This window comes from Culex quinquefasciatus, chromosome 3 (genome assembly GCF_015732765.1).
Source record: "Culex quinquefasciatus strain JHB chromosome 3, VPISU_Cqui_1.0_pri_paternal, whole genome shotgun sequence".
Taxonomy (NCBI): Eukaryota; Metazoa; Arthropoda; class Insecta; order Diptera; family Culicidae; genus Culex; species Culex quinquefasciatus.
This window is the reverse complement of record NC_051863.1, coordinates 108980746-109000156: the sequence shown is the minus strand read 5'-3', so window position 1 is coordinate 109000156 and position 19411 is coordinate 108980746.

The window sequence follows — 19411 nt, the reverse complement described above, 5'->3', positions numbered from 1 at the left end:
GCGTTTTTGTTTTGGTTTCTTTTCTTTCTTGCCCTCTTCACCTCCGTGAATCGAGCCCCCAGCCCCCTCCGATTTGACCAAAGCGCCCCTAGCGGAAAAATCTGGAACTACTGCTGTGATAGGGTGGTTCATTGTGCTGAAACCAAAACGTCATTTGACGTTTGCTTACACATTTGGTTTACGTTGTGTGCAAAAAACACAAAACTAGAACATTTCCGATTAATTTCTACTTTTCGGCGCTTAAAGTAGGGCTAAATTTGCCACCAAATCCGGAATAAAAATCCACGTGGTTGTGACTCGGTGTGTGAAATGCGAGGACAATTCCTTCTGGTGGAGGAGCTTTGCTTAGAGAGGAGCATTTTTTTTAGAATAAAACCAGGTGAATTTGTTGTTGTCGATGTTCGACTTTGTGTCCAGCTTACCATCGAACCTGGGCCAGCTGGTGAATGGACGCTGTTAGATGGACACGACACGTCGAGCGATGGCCGGATTTGTGAAGCACGGTAGGTTGGTCCACGCGGGACCTGTTGCAATGTTTTACGCTTGGACTGAGATATGCGGTTTTCCGTGGATGGTTCGTTGATTTTGATGCCATGGCCTTACGTTTGCGGAAAGAAGCCATTGGACAAGTGAATCTGAAGTGCCAGCCGGAAGCTGTGTTTGTGGAACTTCAATTATTCAACCGAAGTACAAAAGCCTAGAAGGTTTCATGCTTTGAACTAACCAAATTCATTTGCACTAGAGGTTCAGGCGCTTTCTATAGCAAGATATTGTTTCAGTCATAAGCAACTAAAGGCCTAAACAAGAAAACACAACCCTATTTTTCAAAATCCTCAAAGTTCGAAATGGTAAGTTGGAAACTGTGTTCGGGGACTCTAAAACACATTCACAAAAATTTGACAGCTTGTTCAGCAGGCTTTGAACTATGTCTGGCCCAAATATGAGCATCCTGGATAGGGTCTGGCATGAGTTATGGGACCTTGAGTGAAAATCATGAGATTTTTGAAAATTCAACAAAGTCCCAGATGGTTTTTGGAAAAAGTTGTTCGGGACCTAAAAAACACATTCACCAAAATTTGACAGCTTATTCTGCATGCTTTGAACAAGGTCTGGCCAAAATATGAGCATCCTGGATAGGGTCTGGCATGAGTTATGGGACTTTGAGTGGAAATGATGAGATTTTTGAAAATTCGACAAAGTCCCAGATGGTTTTTGGAAAAAGTTGTTCGGGGACCTAAAAAACACATTCACCAAAATTTGACAGCTCATTCATCATGCTTTGAACAAGATCTGGCCAAATTATGAGCACCCTGGATAGGGTCTGGCATGAGTTATGGGACTTTGAGTGGAAATGATGAGATTTTTGAAAATTCGACAAAGTCCCAGATGGTTTTTGGAAAAAGTTGTTCGGGGACCTAAAAAACACATTCACCAAAATTTGACAGCTCATTCAGCATGCTTTGAACAAGATCTGGCCAAATTATGAGCACCCTGGATAGGGTCTGGCATGAGTTATGGGACTTTGAGTGGAAATGATGAGATTTTTGAAAATTCGACAAAGTCCCAGATGGTTTTTGGAAAAAGTTGTTCGGGGACCTAAAAAACACATTCACCAAAATTTGACAGCTCATTCAGCATGCTTTGAACAAGATCTGGCCAAATTATGAGCATCCTGGATAGGGTCTGGCATGAGTTATGGGACTTTGAGTGGAAATGATGAGATTTTTGAAAATTCGGCAAAGTCCCAGATGGTTTTTGGAAAAAGTTGTTCGGGGACCTAAAAAACACATTCACCAAAATTTGACAGCTCATTCAGCATGCTTTGAACAAGATCTGGCCAAATTATGAGCACCCTGGATAGGGTCTGGCATGAGTTATGGGACTTTGAGTGGAAATGATGAGATTTTTGAAAATTCGACAAAGTCCCAGATGGTTTTTGGAAAAAGTTGTTCGGGGACCTAAAAAACACATTCACCAAAATTTGACAGCTCATTCAGCATGCTTTGAACAAGGTCTGGCCAGAATATGAGCATCCTGGATAGGGTCTGGCATGAGTTATGGGACTTTGAGTGGAAATGATGAGATTTTTGAAAATTCGGCAAAGTCCCAGATGGTTTTTGGAAAAAGTTGTTCGGGGACCTAAAAAACACATTCACCAAAATTTGACAGCTCATTCAGCATGCTTTGAACAAGATCTGGCCAAATTATGAGCACCCTGGATAGGGTCTGGCATGAGTTATGGGACTTTGAGTGGAAATGATGAGATTTTTGAAAATTCGACAAAGTCCCAGATGGTTTTTGGAAAAAGTTGTTCGGGGACCTAAAAAACACATTCACCAAAATTTGACAGCTCATTCAGCATGCTTTGAACAAGATCTGGCCAAATTATGAGCATCCTGGATAGGGTCTGGCATGAGTTATGGGACTTTGAGTGGAAATGATGAGATTTTTGAAAATTCGGCAAAGTCCCAGATGGTTTTTGGAAAAAGTTGTTCGGGGACCTAAAAAACACATTCACCAAAATTTGACAGCTCATTCAGCATGCTTTGAACAAGATCTGGCCAAATTATGAGCACCCTGGATAGGGTCTGGCATGAGTTATGGGACTTTGAGTGGAAATGATGAGATTTTTGAAAATTCGACAAAGTCCCAGATGGTTTTTGGAAAAAGTTGTTCGGGGACCTAAAAACACATTCACCAAAATTTGACAGCTCATTCAGCATGCTTTGAACAAGATCTGGCCAAATTATGAGCATCCTGGATAGGGTCTGGCATGAGTTATGGGACCTTGAGTGAAAATGATGAGATTTTTGAAAATTCGACAAAGTCCCAGATGGTTTTTGGAAAAAGTTGTTCGGGGACCTAAAAAACACATTCACCAAAATTTGACAGCTCATTCAGCATGCTTTGAACAAGATCTGGCCAAATTATGAGCATCCTGGATAGGGTCTGGCATGAGTTATGGGACCTTGAGTGAAAATCATGAGATTTTTGAAAATTCGACAAAGTCCCAGATGGTTTTTGGAAAAAGTTGTTCGGGGACCTAAAAAACACATTCACCAAAATTTGACAGCTCATTTTGCATGCTTTGAACTACGTCTGACTCAAATATGAGCATCCTGGACAGGGTCTGGCATGAGTTATGGGACTTTGAGTGGAAATGATGAGATTTTTGAAAATTCGACACAGTCCCAGATGGTTTTTGGAAAAAGTTGTTCGGGGACCTAAAAAACACATTCACCAAAATTTGACAGCTCATTCAGCATGCTTTGAACAAGATCTGGCCAAATTATGAGCACCCTGGATAGGGTCTGGCATGAGTTATGGGACTTTGAGTGGAAATGATGAGATTTTTGAAAATTCGACACAGTCCCAGATGGTTTTTGGAAAAAGTTGTTCGGGGACCTAAAAAAGATATGAGCTACATTGGACAAACTAAGAGATTGCTGCAAACCAGGTTGGATGAGCATATACACACATATGTCAAAATTGCCATGGAGGAAAAACGGAAAGGATTTGTCCCCCATTTCAAGTCAGCAGTAACCGAACACATCATCGAGGAAAAACATAACATCACAGCTAGCGACGCGGTCATCTTAAGACACATCACTAACCCATCGAAGCTGGCTGTCGCTGAAAGTTTGGAAATCTTCAAGGCAGGCAACAAATGTTTACTCAACAAGGATTCAGGTAACGGCTCAACGTGGCTGTTTAAGCTGTTACCTATACAGGCACAAAGAAGAACGAGGAGGTAGTACCTACAGTAACTACAAATATGGATACACCAGCGATGAACCTTCAGTCGAGAACAGAACACTGATGAAGTCTGCAAGTAGTAGACGAAATACGTATCTGTCAAGATATTAAAATATATAGCGGAATTAAAAGGAACAACTCGTCTCTTTGTATTCACAGTAATGCATTCTGCTAAAACGCTCAACCAAACCACAACTAAAAAACACATTCACCAAAATTTGACAGCTCATTCAGCATGCTTTGAACAAGATCTGGCCAAATTATGAGCACCCTGGATAGGGTCTGGCATGAGTTATGGGACTTTGAGTGGAAATGATGAGATTTTTGAAAATTCGACACAGTCCCAGATGGTTTTTGGAAAAAGTTGTTCGGGGACCTAAAAAACACATTCACCAAAATTTGACAGCTCATTCAGCATGCTTTGAACAAGATCTGGCCAAATTATGAGCACCCTGGATAGGGTCTGGCATGAGTTATGGGACTTTGAGTGGAAATGATGAGATTTTTGAAAATTCGACACAGTCCCAGATGGTTTTTGGAAAAAGTTGTTCGGGGACCTAAAAAACACATTCACCAAAATTTGACAGCTCATTTTGCATGCTTTGAACAAGGTCTGGCCAGAATATGAGCATCCTGGATAGGGTCTGGCATGAGTTATAGGACTTTGAGTGGAAATGATGAGATTTTTGAAAATTCGACACAGTCCCAGATGGTTTTTGGAAAAAGTTGTTCGGGGACCTAAAAAACACATTCACCAAAATTTGACAGCTCATTCAGCATGCTTTGAACAAGATCTGGCCAAATTATGAGCACCCTGGATAGGGTCTGGCATGAGTTATGGGACTTTGAGTGGAAATGATGAGATTTTTGAAAATTCAACACAGTCCCAGATGGTTTTTGGAAAAAGTTGTTCGGGGACCTAAAAAACACATTCACCAAAATTTGACAGCTCATTCAGCATGCTTTGAACAAGATCTGGCCAAATTATGAGCACCCTGGATAGGGTCTGGCATGAGTTATGGGACTTTGAGTGGAAATGATGAGATTTTTGAAAATTCGACAAAGTCCCAGATGGTTTTTGGAAAAAGTTGTTCGGGGACCTAAAAAACACATTCACCAAAATTTGACAGCTCATTCAGCATGCTTTGAACAAGATCTGGCCAAATTATGAGCATCCTGGATAGGGTCTGGCATGAGTTATGGGACCTTGAGTGAAAATGATGAGATTTTTGAAAATTCGACAAAGTCCCAGATGGTTTTTTGAAAAAGTTGTTCAGGGACCTAAAAACACATTCACCAAAATTTGACAGCTCATTCAGCATGCTTTGAACAAGGTCTGACCAAATTATGAGCATCCTGGATAGGGTCTGGCATGAGTTATGGGACCTTGAGTGAAAATCATGAGATTTTTGAAAATTCGACAAAGTTCCAGATGGTTTTTGGAAAAAGTTGTTCGGGGACCTAAAAAACACATTCACCAAAATTTGACAGCTCATTCAGCATGCTTTGAACAAGATCTGGCCAAATTTTGAGCACCCTGGATAGGGTCTGGCATGAGTTATGGGACTTTGAGTGGAAATGATGAGATTTTGAAAATTCGACAAAGTCCCAGATGGTTTTTGGAAAAAGTTGTTCGGGGACCTAAAAACACATTCACCAAAATTTGACAGCTCATTCAGCATGCTTTGAACAAGATCTGGCCAAATTATGAGCATCCTGGATAGGGTCTGGCATGAGTTATGGGACCTTGAGTGAAAATGATGAGATTTTTGAAAATTCGACAAAGTCCCAGATGGTTTTTTGAAAAAGTTGTTCGGGGACCTAAAAAACACATTCACCAAAATTTGACAGCTCATTCAGCATGCTTTGAACAAGGTCTGACCAAATTATGAGCATCCTGGATAGGGTCTGGCATGAGTTATGGGACCTTGAGTGAAAATCATGAGATTTTTGAAAATTCGACAAAGTTCCAGATGGTTTTTGGAAAAAGTTGTTCGGGGACCTAAAAAACACATTCACCAAAATTTGACAGCTCATTCAGCATGCTTTGAACAAGATCTGGCCAAATTTTGAGCACCCTGGATAGGGTCTGGCATGAGTTATGGGACTTTGAGTGGAAATGATGAGATTTTTGAAAATTCGACAAAGTCCCAGATGGTTTTTGGAAAAAAGTTGTTCGGGGACCTAAAAAACACATTCACCAAAATTTGACAGCTCATTTTGCATGCTTTGAACAAGGTCTGGCCAGAATATGAGCATCCTGGATAGGGTCTGGCATGAGTTATGGGACCTTGAGTGAAAATCATGAGATTTTTGAAAATTCGGCAAAGTCCCAGATGGTTTTTTGAAAAAGTTGTTCGGGGACCTAAAAAACACATTCACCAAAATTTGACAGCTCATTCAGCATGCTTTGAACAAGATCTGGCCAAATTTTGAGCATCCTGGATAGGGTCTGGCATGAGTTATGGGACCTTGAGTGAAAATCATGAGATTTTTGAAAATTCGACAAAGTTCCAGATGGTTTTTGGAAAAAGTTGTTCGGGGACCTAAAAAACACATTCACCAAAATTTGACAGCTCATTCAGCATGCTTTGAACAAGGTCTGGCCAAATTATGAGCATCCTGGATAGGGTCTGGCATGAGTTATGGGACCTTGAGTGAAAATCATGAGATTTTTGAAAATTCGGCAAAGTCCCAGATGGTTTTTTGAAAAAGTTGTTCGGGGACCTAAAAAACACATTCACCAAAATTTGACAGCTCATTCAGCATGCTTTGAACAAGATCTGGCCAAATTTTGAGCATCCTGGATAGGGTCTGGCATGAGTTATGGGACCTTGAGTGAAAATCATGAGATTTTTGAAAATTCGACAAAGTTCCAGATGGTTTTTGGAAAAAGTTGTTCGGGGACCTAAAAAACACATTCACCAAAATTTGACAGCTCATTCAGCATGCTTTGAACAAGATCTGGCCAAATTTTGAGCACCCTGGATAGGGTCTGGCATGAGTTATGGGACTTTGAGTGGAAATGATGAGATTTTGAAAATTCGACAAAGTCCCAGATGGTTTTGGAAAAAGTTGTTCAGGGACCTAAAAAACACATTCACCAAAATTTGACAGCTCATTCAGCATGCTTTGAACAAGATCTGGCCAAATTTTGAGCATCCTGGATAGGGTCTGGCATGAGTTATGGGACCTTGAGTGAAAATCATGAGATTTTTGAAAATTCAACAAAGTCCCAGATGGTTTTTGGAAAAAGTTGTTCGGGGACCTAAAAAACACATTCACCAAAATTTGACAGCTCATTCAGCATGCTTTGAACAAGGTCTGGCCAAAATATGAGCATCCTGGATAGGGTCTGGCATGAGTTATGGGACTTAAGGTAAAAATCATGAGATTTTTGAAAATTCGACAAAGTCTCAGTTAGTTTTTAGAAAAAGTTGTTCGGGGACCTAAACAACACATTCACCAAAATTTGGCAGCTCGTTCAGGATGCTTTGAACTACGTCTGACCCAAATATGAGCATCCTGGATAGGGTCTGGCATGAGTTATGGGACCTTGAGTGGAAATGATGAGATTTTTGAAAATTCGACAAAGTCCCAGATGGTTTTTGGAAAAAGTTGTTCGGGGACCTAAAAAACACATTCACCAAAATTTGACAGCTCATTCAGCATGCTTTGAACAAGGTCTGGCCAAAATATGAGCATCCTGGATAGGGTCTGGCATGAGTTATGGGACTTTGAGTGAAAATCATGAGATTTTTGAAAATTCGACAAAGTTTCAGATGGTTTTTGGAAAAAGTTGTTCGGGGACCTAAAAAACACATTCACCAAAATTTGACAGCTCATTCAGCATGCTTTGAACAAGATCTGACCAAATTATGAGCATCCTGGATAGGGTCTGGCATGAGTTATGGGACCTTGAGTGAAAATCATGAGATTTTTGAAAATTCGGCAAAGTCCCAGATGGTTTTTTGAAAAAGTTGTTCGCGGACCTAAAAAACACATTCACCAAAATTTGGCAGCTCATTCAGCATGCTTTGAACAAGGTCTGGCCAAATTATGAGCATCCTGGATAGGGTCTGGCATGAGTTATGGGACCTTGAGTGAAAATCATGAGATTTTTGAAAATTCAACAAAGTCCCAGATGGTTTTTGGAAAAAGTTGTTCGGGGACCTAAAAAACACATTCACCAAAATTTGACAGCTCATTCAGCATGCTTTGAACAAGGTCTGGCCAAATTATGAGCATCCTGGATAGGGTCTGGCATGAGTTATGGGACCTTGAGTGAAAATCATGAGATTTTTGAAAATTCGGCAAAGTCCCAGATGGTTTTTTGAAAAAGTTGTTCGGGGACCTAAAAAACACATTCACCAAAATTTGACAGCTCATTCAGCATGCTTTGAACAAGATCTGACCAAATTATGAGCATCCTGGATAGGGTCTGGCATGAGTTATGGGACCTTGAGTGAAAATCATGAGATTTTTGAAAATTCAACAAAGTCCCAGATGGTTTTTGGAAAAAGTTGTTCGGGGACCTAAAAAACACATTCACCAAAATTTGACAGCTCATTCAGCATGCTTTGAACAAGGTCTGGCCAAATTATGAGCATCCTGGATAGGGTCTGGCATGAGTTATGGGACCTTGAGTGAAAATCATGAGATTTTTGAAAATTCGGCAAAGTCCCAGATGGTTTTTTGAAAAAGTTGTTCGGGGACCTAAAAAACACATTCACCAAAATTTGACAGCTCATTCAGCATGCTTTGAACAAGGTCTGACCAAATTATGAGCATCCTGGATAGGGTCTGGCATGAGTTATGGGACCTTGAGTGAAAATCATGAGATTTTTGAAAATTCAACAAAGTCCCAGATGGTTTTTGGAAAAAGTTGTTCGGGGACCTAAAAAACACATTCACCAAAATTTGACAGCTCATTCAGCATGCTTTGAACAAGGTCTGACCAAATTATGAGCATCCTGGATAGGGTCTGGCATGAGTTATGGGACCTTGAGTGAAAATCATGAGATTTTTGAAAATTCGACAAAGTCCCAGATGGTTTTTGGAAAAAGTTGTTCGGGGACCTAAAAAACACATTCACCAAAATTTGACAGCTCATTTTGCATGCTTTGAACAAGGTCTGGCCAGAATATGAGCATCCTGGATAGGGTCTGGCATGAGTTATGGGACCTTGAGTGAAAATCATGAGATTTTGAAAATTCGCAAAGTCCCAGATGGTTTTGAAAAAGTTGTTCAGGGACCTAAAAACACATTCACCAAAATTTGACAGCTCATTCAGCATGCTTTGAACAAGATCTGGCCAAATTTTGAGCATCCTGGATAGGGTCTGGCATGAGTTATGGGACCTTGAGTGAAAATCATGAGATTTTGAAAATTCGACAAAGTTCCAGATGGTTTTGGAAAAAGTTGTTCAGGGACCTAAAAACACATTCACCAAAATTTGACAGCTCATTCAGCATGCTTTGAACAAGGTCTGGCCAAATTATGAGCATCCTGGATAGGGTCTGGCATGAGTTATGGGACCTTGAGTGAAAATCATGAGATTTTTGAAAATTCAGCAAAGTCCCAGATGGTTTTTGAAAAAGTTGTTCAGGGACCTAAAAACACATTCACCAAAATTTGACAGCTCATTCAGCATGCTTTGAACAAGATCTGGCCAAATTTTGAGCATCCTGGATAGGGTCTGGCATGAGTTATGGGACCTTGAGTGAAAATCATGAGATTTTTGAAAATTCGACAAAGTTCCAGATGGTTTTTGGAAAAAGTTGTTCGGGGACCTAAAAAACACATTTACCAAAATTTGACAGCTCATTCAGCATGCTTTGAACAAGGTCTGGCCAAATTATGAGCATCCTGGATAGGGTCTGGCATGAGTTATGGGACCTTGAGTGAAAATCATGAGATTTTTGAAAATTCGACAAAGTTCCAGATGGTTTTTGGAAAAAGTTGTTCGGGGACCTAAAAAACACATTCACCAAAATTTGACAGCTCATTCAGCATGCTTTGAACAAGGTCTGGCCAGAATATGAGCATCCTGGATAGGGTCTGGCATGAGTTATGGGACCTTGAGTGAAAATCATGAGATTTTTGAAAATTCGACACAGTCCCAGATGGTTTTTGGAAAAAGTTGTTCGGGGACCTAAAAAACACATTCACCAAAATTTGACAGCTCATTTTGCATGCTTTGAACAAGGTCTGGCCAAAATATGAGCATCCTGGATAGGGTCTGGCATGAGTTATGGGACCTTGAGTGAAAATCATGAGATTTTTGAAAATTCGACAAAGTCCCAGATGGTTTTTGGAAAAAGTTGTTCGGGGACCTAAAAAACACATTCACCAAAATTTGACAGCTCATTCAGCATGCTTTGAACAAGGTCTGGCCAAAATATGAGCATCCTGGATAGGGTCTGGCATGAGTTATGGGACCTTGAGTGGAAATGATGAGATTTTGAAAATTCGACAAAGTCCCAGATGGTTTTTGGAAAAAGTTGTTCGGGGACCTAAAAAACACATTCACCAAAATTTGGCAGCTCATTCAGCATGCTTTGAACAAGGTCTGGCCAAAATATGAGCATCCTGGATAGGGTCTGGCATGAGTTATGGGACTTTGAGTGAAAATCATGAGATTTTTGAAAATTCAACAAAGTCCCAGATGGTTTTTGGAAAAAGTTGTTCGGGGACCTAAAAACACATTCACAAAATTTGACAGCTCATTCAGCATGCTTTGAACAAGGTCTGGCCAAAATATGAGCATCCTGGATAGGGTCTGGCATGAGTTATGGGACTTTGAGTGAAAATCATGAGATTTTTGAAAATTCGACAAAGTTTCAGATGGTTTTTGGAAAAAGTTGTTCGGGGACCTAAAAAACACATTCACCAAAATTTGACAGCTCATTCAGCATGCTTTGAACAAGGTCTGGCCAAATTATGAGCATCCTGGATAGGGTCTGGCATGAGTTATGGGACTTTGAGTGAAAATCATGAGATTTTTGAAAATTCGACAATGTTTCAGATGGTTTTTGGAAAAAGTTGTTCGGGGACCTAAAAAACACATTCACCAAAATTTGACAGCTCATTCAGCATGCTTTGAACAAGGTCTGGCCAAAATATGAGCATCCTGGATAGGGTCTGGCATGAGTTATGGGACTTTGAGTGAAAATCATGAGATTTTTGAAAATTCGACAAAGTTTCAGATGGTTTTGGAAAAGTTGTTCAGGGACCTAAAAACATTCACCAAAATTTGACAGCTCATTCAGCATGCTTTGAACAAGATCTGGCCAAATTATGAGCATCCTGGATAGGGTCTGGCATGAGTTATGGGACCTTGAGTGAAAATCATGAGATTTTTGAAAATTCGACAAAGTTTCAGATGGTTTTTGGAAAAGTTGTTCGGGGACCTAAAAAACACATTCACCAAAATTTGACAGCTCATTCAGCATGCTTTGAACAAGGTCTGGCCAAATTATGAGCATCCTCGATAGGGTCTGGCATGAGTTATGAGACCGTGAGTGAAAATCATGAGATTTTTGAAAATTAGGCAAAGTCCCAGATGGTTTTTGGAAAAAGTTGTTCGGGGACCTAAAAAACATATTCACCAAAATTTGACAGCTCATTCAGCATGCTTTGAACCAGGTCTGGCCAAATTATGAGCATCCTGGATAGGGTCTGGCATGAGTTATGGGACCTTGAGTGCAAATCATGAGATTTTTGAAAATTCGACAAAGTCCCAGATGGTTTTTGGAAAAAGTTGTTCGGGGACCTAAAAAACACATTCACCAAAATTTGACAGCTTATTCAGCATGCTTTGAACAGGGTCTGACCAAAATATGAGCACCCTGGATAGGGTCTGGCATGAGTTATGGGACTTTGATTGGAAATGATGAGATTTTTGAAAATTCGCAAAGTTCCAGATGGTTTTTGGAAAAAGTTGTTCGGGGACCTAAAAAACACATTCACCAAAATTTGACAGCTCATTCAGCATGCTTTGAACAAGGTCTGGCCAAAATATGAGCACCCTCAGTCATGGGACTGTGTCGAATTTTCAAAAATCTCATCATTTCCACTCAAAGTCCCATAACTCATGCCAGACCCTATCCAGGATGCTCATATTTGAGTCAGACGTAGTTCAAAGCATCCTGAACGAGCTGCCAAATTTTGATGAATGGGTTTTTTAGGTCCCCGAACAACTTTTTCCAAAAACCATCTGGGACTTTGTTGAATTTTCAAAAATCTCATGATTTTCACTCAAGGTCACATGCCAGACCCTATCCAGGATGCTCATATTTTGGCCAGACCTGTGCATGCAGAATAAGCTGTCAAATTTTGAAGTGTTTTGGTCCCCAGAACAAAACCATCTGGACTTTCCGGATTTTCAAAAATCTCATCATTCCACTCAAAGTCCCATAACTCATGCCAGACCCTATCCAGGAAATGGCCAGATCTTGTTCAAAGCATGCTGAATGAGCAAATTTTGGTGAATGTGTTTTAGGTCCCCGAACAACTTTTTCCAAAATCTGGTCGAATTTTCAAAATCTCATCATTTCTCAAAGTCCTGTCATGCCAGACCCTATCAGGGTGCTCGTCTGTTCAAGCATGCTGAATGAGCTGTCAAATTTTGGTGAATATGATCCCCAGGGACTTTGTCGAGATTTTCAAAATCTCATCATTCCACTCAAAGTCCCATAACTCATGCCAGACCTATCCAGGGTGCTCATAATCTTTGTTCAAAGCATGCTGAATGAGCTGTCAAATGTGGTGTTCCAAAACCATCTGGGACTTTGTCGAATTTCAAATCATCATCCTTGTCATGCCAGACCCTATCCAGGGTGCTCATAATTGGCCAGATCTTCAGTGCAAAGCATGTGAATGTGTTTTAGGTCCCCAGACAACTTTTCAAAAACCATCTGGGACTGTGTCGAATTTTCAAAAATCTCATCATTTCCAAAAGTCCCATAACTCATGCCAGACCCTATCCAGGGTGCTCATAATTTGGCCAGATCTTGTTCAAAGCATGCTGAATGAGCTGTCAGGTGAATGTGTTTTAGGTCCCCAGAACAACTTTTTCAAAAACATCTGGGACTTTGTCGAATTTTCAAAATCTCATCATTTCCACTCAAAGTCCATAACTCATGCCAGACCCTATCCAGGGTGCTCATAATTTGAGATCTTGTTCAAAGCATGCTGAATGAGCTGTCAAATTTTGGTGAATGTGTTTTGGGTCCCCAACTTTCCAAAACCATCTGGGACTGTGTCAATTTTCAAAAATCTCATCATCCACTCAAAGTCCCATAACTCATGCCAGACCCTATCATAATTTGGCCAGATCTTGTTCAAAGCATGCTGAATGAGCTGTCAAATTTTGGTGAATGTGTTTTAGGTCCCCGAACAACTTTTCCAAAACCATCTGGGACTGTGTCGAATTTTCAAAAATCTCATCATTTCCACTCAAAGTCCCATAACTCATGCCAGACCCTATCCAGGTGCTCATAATTTGGCCAGATCTTGTTCAAGCATGCTGAATGAGCTGTCAAATTTTAGGTCCCCGAACAACTTTCAAAAACCATCTGGGACTAATTTTCAAAAATCTCATCATTTCACTCAAAGTCCCATAACTCATGCCAGACCCTATCCAGGATGCTCATATTTGAGTCAGACGTAGTTCAAAGCATGCAAAATGAGCTGTCAAATTTTGGTGAATGTGTTTTGGTCCAAACAACAAAAAATCTGGGACCGAATTTTCAAAATCTCATGATTTTCACTCAATCCCATAACTCATGCCAGACCCTATCCAGGATGCTCATAATTTGGCCAGATCTTGTTCAAGCATGCTGAACTGTAATGAGCTGAACAACTTTTCCAAAATCTGGGACTTTGTCGAATTTTCAAAATCTCATCATTTTCACTCAAGGTCCCATAACTCATGCCAGACCCTATCCAGGATGCTCATAATTTGGCCAGATCTTGTTCAAAGCATGCTGAATGAGCTGTCAAATTTGGTGAATGTTTTTAGGTCCCAACAACTTTTCCAAAACCATCTGGGACTTTGTCGAATTTTCAAAATCTCATCATTTCTCAAAGTCCATAATCATGGAGTGGCAGATCTTGAAATATCCCCAGGCTGGCAACAACCATCTGAGACTTTGCCGAATTTTCAAAATCTCATCATTTCCACTCAAAGTCCCATAACATGCCAGACCCTATCTCTCATATGGCCAGACCTTGTTCAAAGCATGCTGAATGAGCTGTCAAATTTTGGTGAATGTGTTTAGGTCCCCAACAACTTTCCCCATCTGGGTTTGTCAGAATTTCAAAAATCTCATTCCTCAAGTCCTAACTCATGCCAGACCCTATCCAGCTGGCCAGATCTTGTTCAAAGCATGCTGAATGTGTGTCAGGTCCCAACAACTTTCCAAAACCATCTGGGACTTTGCCGAATTTTCAAAATCTCATCATTTCCACTCAAAGTCCCATAACTCATGCCAGACCCTATCCAGGATGCTCATAATCCAGATCTTGTTCAAAGCATGCTGAATGAGCTGTCAAATTTGGTGAATGTGTTTTAGGTCCCCGAACAACTTTTTCCAAAACCATCTGGGACTTTGTCGAATTTTCAAAAATCTCATTTCCACTCAAAGTCCCATAACTCATGCCAGACCCTATCCAGGGTGCTCATAATTTGGCCAGATCTTGTTCAAAGCATGCTGAATGAGCTGTCAAATTTTGGTGAATGTGTTTTTAGGTCCCCAGAACTTTTTCCAAAAACCATCTGGGACTTTGTCGAATTTTCAAAATCTCATCATTTCCACTCAAAGTCCCATAACTCATGCCAGACCCTATCCAGGGCTCAATAATGGCCAGATCTTGTTCAAAGCATGATGAATGAGCTGTCAAATTTTGGTGAATGTTTTTAGGTCCCTGAACAACTTTTTCCAAAACCATCTGGGACTTTGTCGAATTTTCAAAATCTCATCATTTCCATCAAACTCATGCCAGACCCTATCCAGGATGCTCATATTTTGGCCAGACCTTGTTCAAAGCATGCAGAATAAGCTGTCAAATTTTGGTGAATGTGTTTTTAGGTCCCGAACAACTTTTTCCAAAACCATCTGTTGAATTTTCAAAAATCTCATGATTTTCACTCAAGGTCCCATAACTCATGCCAGACCCTATCCAGGATGCTCATATTTGGGCCAGACATAGTTCAAAGCCTGCTGAACAAGCTGTCAAATTTTTGTGAATGTGTTTTAGAGTCCCTGAACACAGTTTCCAACTTACCATTTCGAACTTTGAGGATTTTGAAAAATAGGGTTGTGTTTTCTTGTTTAGGCCTTTAGTTGCTTATGACTGAAACAATATCTTGCTATAGAAAGCGCCTGAACCTCTAGTGCAAATGAATTTGGTTAGTTCAAAGCATGAAACCTTCTAGGCTTTTGTACTTCGGTTGAATAATTGAAGTTCCACAAACACAGCTTCCGGCTGGCACTTCAGATTCACTTGTCCAATGGCTTCCCGCAAACGTAAGGCCATGGCATCAAAATCAACGAACCATCCACGGAAAACCGCATATCTCAGTCCAAGCGTAAAACATTGCAACAGGTCCCGCGTGGACCAACCTACCGTGCTTCACAAATCCGGCCATCGCTCGACGTGTCGTGTCCATCTAACAGCGTCCATTCACCAGCTGGCCCAGGTTCGATGGTAAGCTGGACACAAAGTCGAACATCGACAACAACAAATTCACCTGGTTTTATTCTAAAAAAAATGCTCCTCTCTAAGCAAAGCTCCTCCACCAGAAGGAATTGTCCTCGCATTTCACACACCGAGTCACAACCACGTGGATTTTTATTCCGGATTTGGTGGCAAATTTAGCCCTACTTTAAGCGCCGAAAAGTAGAAATTAATCGGAAATGTTCTAGTTTTGTGTTTTTTTGCACACAACGTAAACCAAATGTGTAAGCAAACGTCAAATGACGTTTTGGTTTCAGCACAATGAACCACCCTATCACAGCAGTAGTTCCAGATTTTTCCGCTAGGGGCGCTTTGGTCAAATCGGAGGGGGCTGGGGGCTCGATTCACGGAGGTGCCCTCTTCCCTCGCGGAATATTTACACGCTGCGGGAAGAATACACATTGAATGATTCTTCTTACTGAAAACTACGTTAGGGTGATCCGCAAGACAGAAATATTTGACAGATCTGAATTTAGATTAATTTTTGTGGCACAACCTCTGACTCAACTTTGCCTGGAAAATAAAATATTGTCGAAATTACTTAAAATACACGTCGGAAATCATTCTCAAACTACGGGTCTTGTTTTTTTTTCATGTAATTTATCCACGAATTTATCAGTAAAACGGTAGTTAACACGCTACTAACACTTCAAATAGCGTTATATCTTACGATAAGTCAATGTACATACTATTTAGAATTGTTGGAAGCCTTTACTGCCGTTCTACGCATAATTGTCCCATGTCAGTTTTGGGCGATTTTGACTTTATGACATTTTTAAGTTTAGTTTGATGTGTACTTTAAGAAAAACACATAAAATCTGGTACTTTGTTCGGAAACTCATGAAAACAACACCAAGTCTGTTTGTCCCATCGTTAAACTTCTACGCATAATTGTCCCACCAAGTATTTTCTTACACGGAATCATTAGTTTTACTAAGTATTATGTCTTGTTTACCTTTTGTATAGCAAGAGAATCACAAAAAGAGTGATCAACTGCTAACTGGGGCGATTAGGGACACATAGGGCGAATATAGACCCACGGGACAATTATGCGTAGAAACACAGAAAACGGTCGAAAAATTTCAATCGCGTTTTTCTCAGTTGCACTTTTTCGAACATGGGACAATTATGCGTAGAACGGCAGTTTAGTTCGCTTCAAATTGTTAAAATAAAAGTTCTAAATTAAGAAACGATCACGACCGTCATCTGGGCGAGTCGGGACAAATGGGGCGAATTATTTCAGCTGCTTTAGTCATTTTGAAGGATAATATTAAGATATTTTTGATTGGTTTCGGATATAACAGACACAGAACAACACAAATAGTGTATAGTTTCCCAAACTTAAAGCTTTAAAGTGTTCTAAATACTGCTGTCCCTTTCCAGGCTGTAGTCCCGATTCGCTCCGTTTGACTGTACACTAGGACGACAATAAAAAACGTTACTTAATCCACCCTTAGGTGGTTGGTGCCTTCCTCTCATTCAAAGGGTAATGCAATCCAAAATAGACTCGCTCGTGGGAAGGTCTTTAAATTACCTATCCAAAGATAGGTCGCATGATATATTTGGAATACGTTTTCATCTAAATATCTGAGAACTAGCCTCCAAAAAGTGTATAAATAACTCTTAAGTGCTTATAACTTTTGATAGGCTTGTCAGATCTTCAATGTTTTGGACGCGTTGGAAAGGTCTTTTGATTACCTGTTCAACGACGGGTTGCATGATAGATCCGGACAACGTTTTCATCGTGATATCTGAGATCCGGCTTCCAAAAAGTGCATAAATAACACTTAATTGCTAATAACTTTTTATAGGGTTGTCAGATCTTCAATGTATTGGTCGCGTTGGAAAGGTCTTTTAAATACCTTTCTAAAAATGTATAACATGCTGGGGTTTCTTACAAAAACCACCCTTTTTACAATCTTCCGGACTTTAGTCAAAATCGTTTTTTTAGCATAACTTTTGAAGTACTTTACTAAACTTCATAATTTTCAATAGGGACTTATGGGACCCCAAGACGAATCGAATGAGGCCAAAACGGTCCAAATCGGTTAAGCCAGTGCTGAGATAATCGAGTGCATATTTTTTGGTGCACAGACCCACATCCCTACACACACACACACGCACACACAGACATTTGCTCTGAATTCGATTCTGAGTCGATAGGTATACATGAAGGTGGGTCTAGGAGGTCTAATTGAGAAGTTCAGTTTTCGAGTGATTTTATAGCCTTTCCTCAGTAAGGTGAGGAAGGCAAAAACGTTACTTAATCCACCTTAAGCTGGTTGGTGCCTTCCTCACATTCATGTTGTTTTTTAGGTTGTATTTTCAAATTAATTTTAGAGTTTTTTTATAATTATTGTTTTTACCAGAACAGCAATTTTCAATTCTTTTTTAACCAAATCTCTAAAATAAAGGAGAAAGGGGGGGGTTTAGGTATACATGAAGGTGGGTCTAGGAGGTCTAATTGAGAAGTTCAGTTTTCGAGTGATTTTATAGCCTTTCCTCAGTAAGGTGAGGAAGGCAAAAACGTTACTTAATCCACCTTAAGCTGGTTGGTGCCTTCCTCACATTCATGTTGTTTTTTAGGTTGTATTTTCAAATTAATTTTAGAGTTTTTTTTTATAATTATTGTTTTTACCAGAACAGCAATTTTCAATTCTTTTTTAACCAAATCTCTAAAATAAAGGAGAAAGGGGGGGGGGGGCGCTGTAATTGAATTTAAAAGTGATGATATGCCAACATTAGGTGCACTATGGAATTGCATGCTGTACCCCTAGTCTTAGTAAACAATGTCTTATGAGTTGTATATTTCAGTAAAAAGTTCGTGTAAATAAAATGAATACATCAACATAATTAATACAGACTTTTTCCAGGGTCTTAGGGGACCTCAAAAGGAACAGAATTAGGCGGATCCAGCCAAAATCGATTCAGCCAGTTCTGAGATAATCGTGTGGAAAGAAATCATGTCTACACACATCCCCACAGAAATTTGTTCAGAATATGATTCTGTGTCGATTGGTATACGTGAAGGTATATCTAGGAGGTGTATTTAAGAAGTTCATTTTTCGAGTGATTTCATGGCCTTGCCTCAGTGAGGTGAGGAAGGCAAAAATCGACATCAAGGATACCCGATTGATCGATTCCTTTAAACGGTGTATGCACTTCGGAAGGAATCGGTCAAGAAATTTTTTAAATGGACAGCAGCGGCAGCGGAAGCAAGCCTGAGAGGGTGAAGAAAAGCCCCAAGAAAACGCTCCCTCTCCCTTTGCTCTGCTGTTCGTAAAGCAGTTTCTTGACCCCACTCCTTCGCCCTCAACCCCCCTCTCCCCTTCGTGATCCATTTCCATACAATACACATATTTGTCACTTTGTACTGTCACTAGAGATGTCAAACTAAAAAGTGATCTCGTTCGTTTGACAACAGTTGGTGTCAAACCATCGGGGTTTGAGTGTAATCCGAGCAAATCCGATTTTTTTTAAAGCCGAAATCTCGACGAAATCGATCGGCAACCTGTCAAACGCTATGTCAGAAATGACACAAAGCATTCGAATAAACTGCAAATTTGGATGAATTCTTGGATTCTTGAATTCGCCGGGACCCGTGGTGTAGGGGTAAGCGTGGTTGCCTCTCACCCAGTCGGCCTGGGTTTGATCCCAGAAGGTCCCGGTGGCATTTTTCGAGACGAGATTTGTCTGATGACGCCTTCCGTCGGACGGGGAAGTAAATGTTGGCCCCGGACTAACCTAAAAAGTTTAGGTCGTTAGCTCAGTCCAGGTGCAGGAGTCGTCTCCCTGGGTCCTGTCTCGGTGGAGTCGCTGGTAGGCAGTTGGACTAACAATCCAAAGGTCGTCAGTTCGAATCCCGGGGTGGATGGAAGGCTAAGGTGTAAAAAGAGGTTTGCAATTGCCTCAA